Below are 11,986 nucleotides of genomic sequence, written 5' to 3' on the forward strand. Positions count from 1 at the left end.
TTTTAAGGTATCTGCTTTAGTTTCTCTGCGTTAAGGGCAACAAATGCTAGCTAGTTTTTTAGGTGTCTTACCTATCCTCACCCCTCCCTTGTGTGCTCTCGCTTTTATCATGTGCTCAAAGTCCAATCCCCTTGTTGTGTTTGCCCTTGATCTAATGTCCACATATGAGGGAAAACATATGATTTTTGGTCTTTTGGGACAGGCTAACCTCACTCAGAATGATATTCTCCAATTCCATCCATTTACCAGTGAATGATAACATTTCATTCTTCTTCATGGCTGCATAAAATTCCATTGTGTATAGATACCACATTTTCTTAATCCATTCGTCATTGGTGGGACATCTTGGCTGTTTCCATAACTTGGCTATTGTGAATAGTGCTGCAATAAACATGGGTGTGCAGGTGCCTCTGGAGTAACCTGTGTCACAGTCTTTTGGGTATATCCCCAGGAGTGGTATTGCTGGATCAAATGGTAGATCAATGTTTGCTTTTTAAGTAGCCTCCAAAATTTTTTCCAGAGTAGTTGTACTAGTTTACATTCCCACCAACAGTGTAAGAGGGTTCCTTTTTCCCCGAATCCTCACCAACACGTGTTGTTGGTGGTGTTGCTGATGATGGCTCTTCTAACAGGGGTGAGGTGGAATCTTAGTGTGCTTTTAATTTGCATTTCCTTTATTGCTAGAGATGGTGAGCATTTTTTCATATGTTTTTTGTCCATTTGAATTTCTTCTTTTGAGAAAGTTCTGTTTAGTTCACTTGCCCATTTCTTTATTGGTTCATTAGTTTTGGGAGAATTTGGTTTTTTAAGTTCCCTATATATTCTGGTTATCAGTCCTTTGTCTGATGAATAGGTGGCATATATTTTTTCTATGTGGGTGATCTCTTCAGTTTAGAGACCATTTCTTTTGTTGTGCAGAAGCTTTTTAATTTTATGAAGTCCCGTTTGTCCATTCTTTTTCTTAGTTGCTGAGCTGCTGGCATTCTATTGAGAAAGTCCTTGCCTATACCCTATTACTTCCAGAGTATTCCCTGCTCTTTCTTATACTAACTACAGAGTTTTGAGTCTGATGTCAAGGTCCTTGATACATTTTGAGTTGATACCAGTACAGGGTGACAAACATGGATCTAATATCAGTTTTTTGCAGACAGATAACCACTTTTCCCAGCAACATTTGTTGAAGAGGCTGTCTTTTCTCCATTGTACATTTTTGGTGACTTTATCAAAAATAAGGTGGGCATAGCTGTGTGGATTCATATCCGGGTCCTCTGTTCTGTTCCACTGGTCTTCATGTCTGTTTTTGTACCAGTACCATGCTCTTTTTATTGCTATTGCTTTGTAATATAGTTTGAGGTTGGGTATTGTGATACCTCTAGCATTGCTCTTTTTGCTGAGTATTGCCTTGACTATTTGCGGTCTCTTGTGTTTCCAAATGAACTTTAGGGTAGATTTTTCAATCTCTGATGAATGTCACTGGGTTTTTGATGGGAATTCCATTAAACATGTAGATTGCTTTTGGTAGTATAGCCATTTTTACTATGTTGATTCTATCAAACATGAACATGGGAGATCTCTCCACCTTCTGTAGTCTTCCTCAGTCTCTTTCTTCAGGGGTTTGTAGTTCTCTTTGTAGAGGTCATTCACATCCTTTGTTAAGTTTACTCCTAGGTATTTGATTTTTTTGAGGCTATTGTGAATGGAATTGTTTCCATATAGTCTTTCTCAGTTTGTTTGTTATTGGTTTATAGAAAAGCTAATGATTTTTGTAAGTTGATTTTGTATACTGCCACTTTGCTGTAGCTGTTTATGGTGTCTAGGAGTTTTTGGGTAGAGTTTTTTTGGGTCTTTAAGGTATAGGATCATACAATCTGCAAATAGGGATATTTTGGCACTTTCTTTACCTATTTGTATTCCTTTTATTTCTTCTTCTTGCCTAAATGCTCTGGCTAGGAATTCCAGTACTATATGAATAGGAGTGGGGATAGTGGGCACCTTTGTCTCATTCTTGATTTTAGGGGAAATGGTTTCATTTTTTCACCATTAAGTGTGATGTTGGCTGTAGGTTTGTCATATATAGCCTTTACAATGTTTAGGTACTTTCCTTCTATTCCTAGTTTTCTTAGAGCTTTTATCATGAAGTGGTGTTGGATCTTGTCGAAGGCTTTTTCTGCATCTATTGAGATGATCAAATGGTTTTTGTCTTTGCTTCTATTAATGTGCTGTATTACATTTACAGATTTGCATATGTTGAACCACTCCTGAATCCCTGGGATGAAGCTGACTTGGTCATGGTGAATCATCTTTCTGATGTGTTGTTGGATTCGGTTTGCCATTTTTATTGAGGATTTTTGCATTGATGTTCATTAAGGAAATTGGCCTGTAGTTCTCCTTTTTGGAGGTGTCTTTTTCTGGTTTGGGGATGAGTATAATACTGGCTTCATAAAATGAGTTAGGTAGTGTTCCTTCCCTTTCTATTTCATGGAACAGTTTAAGGAAGGTTGGTATCAGTTCTTCTTTAAAGGTCTGATAGAATTCAGCAGAGAATCCATCAGGTTCTGGACTTTTCTTTTTTGGGAGACTCTTTATTGCTGCTTCAATTTCATTTTGTGTTATAGATCTATTTAGGTGATTAATATACTCTTGGTTCAATTTTGGATGGTTATAAGTATCTAGAACTCTGTCCATTTCTTCAAGATTTTCAAATTTATTAGAATACATGTTCTCAAAGTAGTCTTTGATGGTTTCCTGGATTTCTGTGGTGCTTGTTGTTATCTCCCTTTTTGCAGTTCTGATTTTACTGATTTGGGTTTTTTCTCTCTTCATTTTAGTCAGGTTTGCCAGGTGTCTGTCAATCTTATTTATTTTTTCAAAGAGCCAGTTTTTTGTTTCATTGATTCTGTGTATTTCTTTGTTTGTTTGTTTCTATTTCATTGATTTTGGCCCTTATTTTATTATTTCTCTCCTTCTGCTTGTTTTGGGATTTGCTTATTCTTGTTTTTCTAGGAGTTTGAGATACAGCATTAGGTCATTGATTTGAGATCTTTCTGTCCTTTTAATATATGTACTCATGGCTATAAACTCTCCCCTTGGGACTGCCTTTACTGTGTCCCATAGGTTCTGGTAGGTCATGCTTTTGTTTTCATTAACTTCCAGGAACCTTTTAATTTTCTCTTTTATTTAATCAATGACACATTGATCATTGAGCAATGTGTTGTTCAGCTTCTAATTGTTTGCATGTTTTTTACTGTTTTTGTTGCTGATTGCTAGTTTTAATGCATTATAATCAGATAGAATGCATGGTATTTTTTCTATTTTCTTATATTTGCTGAGGCTTGCTTTGTGCCCTAAGATATGATCAATTTTGGAAAAGGTTCCATGGGCTGCTGAGAAGAATGTATATTGTGCAGAAATTGGATGAAATATTCTGTAGACATCAGATAGGTCCATTTGATCTATGGTGTGATTTAGTTCTAGAATTTCTTTATTGATTTTTTGTTTGGATGACCTATCTATTAGTAATGGGGTGTCTTAAAGTCTCCCACTATCACTGTGTTGGAGTCAATACATGTTTTTAGATCCTTTAGAGTATGTTTGATGAAATTGGGTGCATATAGGTTGATAATTATTATTTCCTTTTGGTGTATTTCCCCTTTTATTAGTATGGAGTGTCCTTTATCTCATTTGATCAATGTAAGTTTGAAGTCTACTTTGTCTGAGATAAGTATTGCTACTCCTGCCTGTTTTGGGGGGCCATTGGCTTGGTAAATCTTCTTCCAGCCTTTCACCCTAAGCCAGTGCTTGTTTCTGTCAATGAGATGGGTCTCCTGTAGGCAGCAGATTGTTGGATCTTCCTTTTTAATCCAGTTTGCCAAACGGTATCTTTTGATGGGGGAATTAAGTCCATTAACATTCAGTGTTTGTATTGATAGGTATGTGGTGATCCTGTCATTTAGTTGTTTTTGTTGTTTAAGGGTTTGATTGTGTGCAGCTGAATCAGTGTTACTCTACTTTCTTGTCTTTTCTTCTGTGGTTTGGTACTGCCTGTTCTTTCATGGTTTTGTTTGCTTTCATTTTCTGTATGCAGAATTCCTTGAAGAATCTTTTGTAGTGGTGGCTTGGTGGTCATTTATTGTTTTAGTTTCTGCTTATCATGGAAGACTTTTATTGCTCCATCTATTTTGAATGATAGTTTCCTGGGTACAGTATTCTACGTTTGAAGTAATTTTCATTCAGTGCCTGGAAGACCTTACTCCATGCTCTTCTTGCTTTTAAGGTTTCTGTTGAGAAATCTGCTGTGATTTTGATGGGTTTACCTTTGTATGTTATTAGTTTTTTCTCTCTTACACCCTTCAATATTATTTCTCTATTCTCTGTGCTTGTTGTTTTAATGACAATATGTCATTGGGTAGTACTATTTGGTCAAGTCTATTTGGTGTCCTTGAGGCTTCCTGTACCTAAATTGGCATAGTTCTGGATTTGGGAAATTATCTGTTATTATTTTGTTGACTATATTATGAATTCCTTTTCCTTGCCCCATTCTCCTTCTACAATACCCATGATTCTCACATTTGGTCTTTTGGTGGAGTCACTGAGTTCTTGCATATTCCTCTCACATGTTTTGAGTTGTTTGAGTAATAGTTCTTCAGTTTTTCCTTTAATTTCCATTTCATCTTCAAGTTCTGATATTCTGTCTTCTGCTAGTTGTAGTCTGCTGGAGTGTTTTGTATTTCTGTTTCATTCTTTTCTCTGAGGTCTTCCATATCATGGGTCACTTCCTCTTTAATACTATCAATTTTTGTCCTTAATTCATTTATCTCTCTATCTATGGTGTTCTGTGTTTCACTTTGCTATTTATTTAGGGCTCCTATGAGTTTATTTATTTGTTTTTGTGTCTTCTCATATTCTTTATTTTTGTTGTCTTGGAATTTCTTGAGTGCCTCCTGTATGTTTTGGTTGACCTATCTAGTAACATCTCCATGAAACTCTCATTGATTACTTGCAGGACCTCTTTTCAGTGTGTTCTTGTGGACTTCCTTGGGTTCCTTGGCATAGTTTGTCTTTGTTTCATTGTAGTCTGAAACTGGGTATGCTTTTTCTTCATTTCCTTCTGAATCTTCTATTAATTTATTTTGTGGGGAAAAATGGTTTCCATCCCTTTTTGGTCTTCCAATTGCTCCACTTGGTGATGCTTCTGTCCCTGGTCAGTGTGTAATTTAGTATTAGCTAACTTACAATAGTAAAACTAATAAAACAAAGAACAAAAAAAAAAAAAAAAAAAAGAAAGAGAAAAAAAGAGAGAACCAAAGAAATCAACAAGGAGAGTTGGTGGACAAACAAACAGGGAACAAAACAAAGAAACACATAAAAAAAATTCCATGTTCAGCAACAATAGAATTTCAGTCTTAGTAGTTCTGTTGTTACTCTTTCAGCATCCATTCCTGGTGTTCATATTTAAGCAGAACGCTCTGTCTTAGTCTCGCCTGGTGGTTGGGGAGACTCACCAGTTTTTTTTTTTTCCTGTCTTTCAGTGGCAGCTGCTGAGTCAGCTCCTCCCTCAGTGAGGTGTGGTTTGTCCTAAGGTTCTGGAGAACAGCTCTGTGGCCCACTAGCTGTCTTATTTTTGAGTTGAGTTTTTGCTGTGTTGGTTTATTGGGGGTAAGGTCAAAGACCTGTCAGCTGGTTCTCTGCTATCAGTGTGTTATGCTGGTTTGCTGACTGTTTTTCAATTTTGCAATGTTGTTTGACTTTGGATGTTGCTCACTGGCTCAGGAGATGAGCTTTGTGGACCACTATATGCCCTACTTCAGGCAGCGGCTTATCACCCACCCACTGTCAGCCCTTCTGACTTTCCAGTCTTTGTTTACTGAAAGTTCAATCAGAGATCGGCTCCTTGCATCTCCCCCTTTTCCAGTGCACTCAGAGCATCCCACCCCATCTGCTGTATGTTCCTTTTCAGTTCCTTGTTTATTATTCAGTTTTTTTTTCTTTGTTTTTTTTTTTTTTTTGTGGTGCAGGGGTCAGTCTGTCCAGGGGACTATGCAGGTTTGCCCTCAGGATACTGTGGGAATACCACATGCCACTTATTTGCTCACCTGTTGGTCTGCATTTCCCAAGCAGGTTTGGAGCCGGTGTCTGGAGGTGTGGGAGCCCTCCTGTTTTCTCAGTGTAACGTGGCTTGGGGAAGCTTTGTATGGACTGGGGGTTCAGGGTGTCAGAGTTTTGTTTCTTCTTGGTGGTTTTTTTTTCTGCCAAGTGTGGCTCCAGCATCTCAGCAATATTTTTTATTTACGGAACTCACGCTGTCTGCTTCTGCCCTCTAGTCACCATCTTGAATCCTCCTAATCATGAGAATTTAAAGAACAAGTGGGGAAGTTATATTCGATTTGCTTCACCTGAGTTGTGTTTTTCAGGCTCAGGTGTTTGAGCAAATAATAGAATTCAACTGAAACCTGTGCAAACTCAGTATAACCCAAATAAACCTAGGCTTCAGTATGTTTATGAATAAATGGGATCATACTAACAGTTAAATCTGAATGTTATTCACTCTAACATGCAGACTACTACATACAGAATTTCTAGCCCCTGGAAAAGAATCCCCTGCCAGAAACTTGAAAGAGTATCCAGGATTATCCTACATTGGCATTACGTTCTGTCCCTCTCATGTCTATCATGCTGTCTTCCTTTCTGCCTCTGTGAGATGCATATATCTGTGGATCTCCCTGGCTGTTATACATTGATCCTCATGTCACTTCAGTAATTCACCCACTCATGAAACAGCAATAAGGGGAAGAGATCAAAATGGCAGATACCTGATAGATCCTGGAACTGTGAACGCTCACATGTCTGAAGGAAAACTTTAGGTTTGTGGTAGCAAGGGTCAGGGAACCTGGTTTCTCCACCAAATAAGATACTGACAATACATAATGACTAAATTAGCCCCAGAAGCCCAGGTATGATGGGTGACAGCTGCCATACTGGACCCTCAGAAAGTGGTTTCTTCCTTTTTTGTTGTTTTTTTCTCTTCTTTTTTTTTCCTTTTTCTCTCACTCATCAAAGAGCAAAAACTGAATGCAGAGAACCGTAGAACAAATTCTGAAAGTACCTGGGTTGTCCTGGACCCACCAAGATTCATGGACTTGTAACCAGCCACCAACCCCTGATACTGCAACCCATTCAGGTAAGTGTGTTGCACCATATGCTCTAGAGGAAACCATATAGCCCAGTGCAGCTTGCAGGTACTAATTGTACTTCTCCTGGACAAAGCTATTGGCCTAATAAATAGAGGGAAATCTCAAGCCCTATTTGGTGGGGGAGGGGCAACTCAGCCCAGACCCTCTTTATAAAGTGCTGGCTGATCCAGCCTGTGTAGGTCAGGAGTGACTAGGTCTGACCATCTTGGGGGAAAAAAACAACACATTCAATCATCTTGGAGAAACTGGTACTGAGATGAAACTAACAGTCTTCCCAGAGAAGACCATTTGACCAATAGCTCAATTCTGTCTCCCAGATCTGCTAAGTGGGCAGGAAAGGCTGATCTCTACTCACATGTCAGCTCCTCAAAAGAATCACTTCCAAGAACCCACTTACTCAAACAAGCTGACTCTGAGTGCTACCACCACTCCATACCCCCTGCAAAGAGGAGCCTGGGCTTAAATATCCTGTGTATAACCCTCTCAAACCTGTTTGGTAGAGAGAGGCACACCAATTGCCACCCAGCCCAGCACATCAACCCTCAGAATGGGCAGGAACCCAGAGAAAGCTCCTATTAGAAGGGACAAAACCCAGATTAGAAATCAGAGGAAAGCACTCAGTGCACTCATTGAAATCAGAGGAAACCCACTCCTCTCCATAATAAGGAAGAAATTTGGACTATAAATATATAATTAAAATTTTTTCTCATCTCTTTTTTCCATTCTGTTGAAATTTTAACTTGCTTAACCCTCTCTTGTTCACTATTTTCTCTCCCTCTGCTTTTTTTTTTTTCTTCTTCTTCCTTCCCTCTCTGTATCTCCCTCTCCTTCCCCTCCCCCCACTATTCCTACCTCTTCCACACTAACTACTCACTGAATAGACTCTGACTGTGCCCCCCCACCACCAAGAGAAGCCTGGGCTTAAACTTTACACTTTCCTCTTCCTCTGCAATCCCTATCAATAGCACCCTCCTCCACAATGACTGAACTACACTTTTACACACATTAGGGCTATATTATCCCATATCTCCTACCTCTTCTCCCCTTCACCCCATTCCCCCAACTCCTCTTCTATCCCCACCATTTTTATTACCTAAGTATTTATCTCTATGCAAACAACAGTTACTTCCCCAGTACCTGCTGTTTATAGATAATACTGTCAAGGGTTTTATATATTATGTAAATAACTAGTTTGGCATTGTCTTACCAAATAGAAGAAAATTGAAATACCCCCCTGCAAATTGCCTAACCACAACAGAATAAAACTAGAACTCAACAACAAAAGAAACAGCAGAAAATACTTAAACACCTGATGACTGAAACATGTTGCTTTATGGTCAGTGGGTCATCAAAGACATAAGGGGGAAAATCAAAAAGTTCCTGGAATTTAACAAAAATGAAAGCACAGCCTACCAGAACCTATGGGACACAGCAAAGGCAGTGCAAAGGGAAAGTTTATAGACATGAATGCATATACCAAAAGCACAGAGAGATCTTAAATAAATGACCTAATGCTGCATCTCAAACTCCTAGAAAAACAAGAACAAGGTAAACCAAAACTACCATGACAGAAATAATAAAAATACCATACAAAAACCATACAAAGAACCACCAACAACAACAAAAATACAAAGAATCAATGAAACAAAAAGTTGGTTCTTTGAAAAGATAAATAAAATTGATAAATCCATAGCAAATCTGACTAAAATAAGGAGGCAAAAGACCCAAATTAATAAAATTAGAAACAAAAAAAGTTGAGATCAGAAAAAACACAAATGAAATCCAGTGAATCATTAGGGATTACTTTGAAAGCCTATATTCAAATAAATTAGAAAATCTAGAAGAAATGGATAAATTTCTAGACCTGTATGACCAACTAAAATTGAACCAAGAGGATATAAGTCACTTATACAGAGTTATAACAAGTAATGAAATTGAAGCAGCAAGAGTCTCCCAAGAAAGAAAAGTCCAGGATCTGACAAATTCACTACCAAACTCTACCAGACTTTTGAAAAAGAACTAATACCAATACTTCTCAAAAATTTCCATGAAATAGAAAGGGAAGGAACATTTCCAAAATCATTTCATGAAGCTAGTATTACACTTATCCCCAAAACAGGAAAAGATACAACAAATCAAGATAATTATAGGCAATCTCTTTAATGAACTTAGATACAAAAATTCTCAATAAAATACTGGCAAACTAAATTCAACAACATATCAAAAAGATCATAAGCCATGACCCAGTCAATGTCATCCCAGGGATGCAGGGATGGTTCAACATATGCAAATCACTAAATGTAATATAGCACATTAACAGAACCAAAGACCAAAACCACATGATCATTTCAATTGATGCAGAAATAGCCTTCCATAAAATTCAATATTCTTTCATGATAAAAGCTCTGATGAAACTAGGAATAGAAGGAAATGTACCTCAACATATATGCCAACTCTATAGCCAAGATCATACTAAATGGGGGAAAACCAAGACTATTTCCTCTAAAGTCAGGAATGATACAAGAATGTCCACTCTCTCTCCACTCTTATTCAACATAGTCCTGGAAATCCTAGCTAGAGCAATAAAACAGGAAGGAGAAATAAAAGGAATTCAAGTAAGAAAGGAAGAAGTCAAATTATCCCTATTTGCAGATGACATGATCTTATACCTAAAAGACCCAGAAACCTCCGCTGAAAAGCTCCTAGACATCACAAACAACTTCAGCAAAGTAGTGGATACAAAATCAATTTACAAAACTCAGTAGCCTTTCTAAAAACCAACAATGAACAGACTGAGAAAGAATATAGGAAAGCAATTCCATTTATAATAACCTCCCCAAAATTAAATATCTCGGAGTACACTTAACAAAGGAAGTGAAAGACCCTTACAATGAAAACTATAAAGCATTAAAGAGAGAAATTAATGGAGACTACAGAAGATTGGAAGACCTCCCATGCTCATGGATTGGCAGAATCATTATTGTGAAAATATTTATTCTTCCAAAAGCAATCTACATGTTCAATGCAATCCCCATCAAAATTACAATGACATTCATCACGGAGATTGAAAAATCTACCCAAAAGTTCATATGGAAGCACAGAAGACCTCAAATAGCCAAGGTGATACTGAGCAAAAAGAAACACTGGAAGCATCACTCTTCCTGACTTTAAACTGTACTACCAAGCCATAGCAAAAAAACCCAGCATGGTACTGGCACAGAAATCAACATGAAGACCAGTGGAACAGTGTTGAGAGAAGATTCTGAGAAGCCTATGAGAACTGGACATAAGCAAGGCAAGATGCACCTCCACTGTTTTTCCTAAGATGTTTATCTGTAGGCCAAGATTGGCACAGCCCCAGCCACAGAAGAGGAAAATGCAGAACAGCTGCTTCTCCTAAGTTGTGTTCAGAGAAGCAGGAACACAGGTTTCTCCTGTTACAATGTCATGCCCCTCCCCAGAACTGCTGCTCCACCCTGCTTACCACTGGATATAAAAGACTCACTGAAGGAGGAAATGAGGCTTTTGCTTTGGGCATTTTGCTTTGGGCTTTTTGCTGTGGGCTTTTTGCTTGAGGCTTTTGGCTTTTGGCTTTTTGATGTGGGAAGCTTTTGGAAGGGAAAAGGAATGCTGAAGGGGAAATGAATTGCTGAAGGAAAAGTACTAAAGATTGCTGAAGAGGGGTTGATAGAAAGTCTGCACCACAAACTATACATAGGCTTTAGAAAAGCTAAGGTAAAGAAAAGCTAAAGAGAACATGGGACAATGCAAGTCTGAGCACCAAGGCTTTAAGAAAGCTAAAGAGAGAACATGGGACAGTGCAAGTCTGGGGGCAAAGACTTTAAGAGAGATTATGCTAAAGAACAGCTAAGGGAAAACAGGGGACAGTGAAAGTCTAAGGAAAGAGACTTTGAAGAACAGAAAAGAAGACTTTAAAAGCAAAGTTTTAAGGAAAGACTTTAGAAGCAAGGTTTTAAATAATTGTAAAGGAGTAAAGCCTTAAGAATAAAGATAGAGAAAAGAAACAGGTAAATGAAGAGAATACTAGAAAAAAGAAGCAATGATGGTTGTGTGTCTCCACCCAAGCAACCAACACACCTGGCCCCAACTTTCTGTCTGTCTGTCTATCCTATGTCTTTTCTGCATCTCCTGTTGCTGCCCAGTTACCCCCAGTTAGGTTCAATAGTAACCAGGAGCAAGAAAAGGCTTGCTTCAACAAAGGAGCAAGAGAAAAAGCTCATTCCAGAACAGAATAGAAGACCCAAATATGAATCCACACAGCTATGCTCAACTGATATTTGACAAAGTTGCCCAAAACATACAATGGAGAAAAGACAGCCTCTTCAACAAATGTTTCTGGGAAAACTGTGTATCCTCATGCAGAAAACTGAAACTAGATCCATGTCTCTCACCTATACAAATACCAAATCAAAGTGGATTAAGGACCTTAATATAAGATCTGAAACTTTGAAGCTACTACAGGGAATACATGGAACTTACAGGCATAAGCAATAACTTCCTAAATAGAACTCTAATGGCTCAGTAACCAAGAAAAAGAATTGACAAATGGGACTATGTGAACCTAAAAAGCTTCTGCACAGCAAAAGAAATGGTCACCAGATTGAAGAGGCAGTCCACAGAATGGAAGAAAATGTTTGCTAGCTATACATAAGACAAGGGATTCATAACCAGAATATGCAGGGAGCTCAAAAAATTAAAGTCTCCAAAATTCAGTGACCCACTGCAGAAATGGGCAAATGAACTAAACAGAGCCTTTTTCAAAGGAAGAATTCTAA

The sequence above is a fragment of the Castor canadensis genome, chromosome 13 (assembly GCF_047511655.1).
Source record: "Castor canadensis chromosome 13, mCasCan1.hap1v2, whole genome shotgun sequence".
Classification (NCBI taxonomy): domain Eukaryota; kingdom Metazoa; phylum Chordata; class Mammalia; order Rodentia; family Castoridae; genus Castor; species Castor canadensis.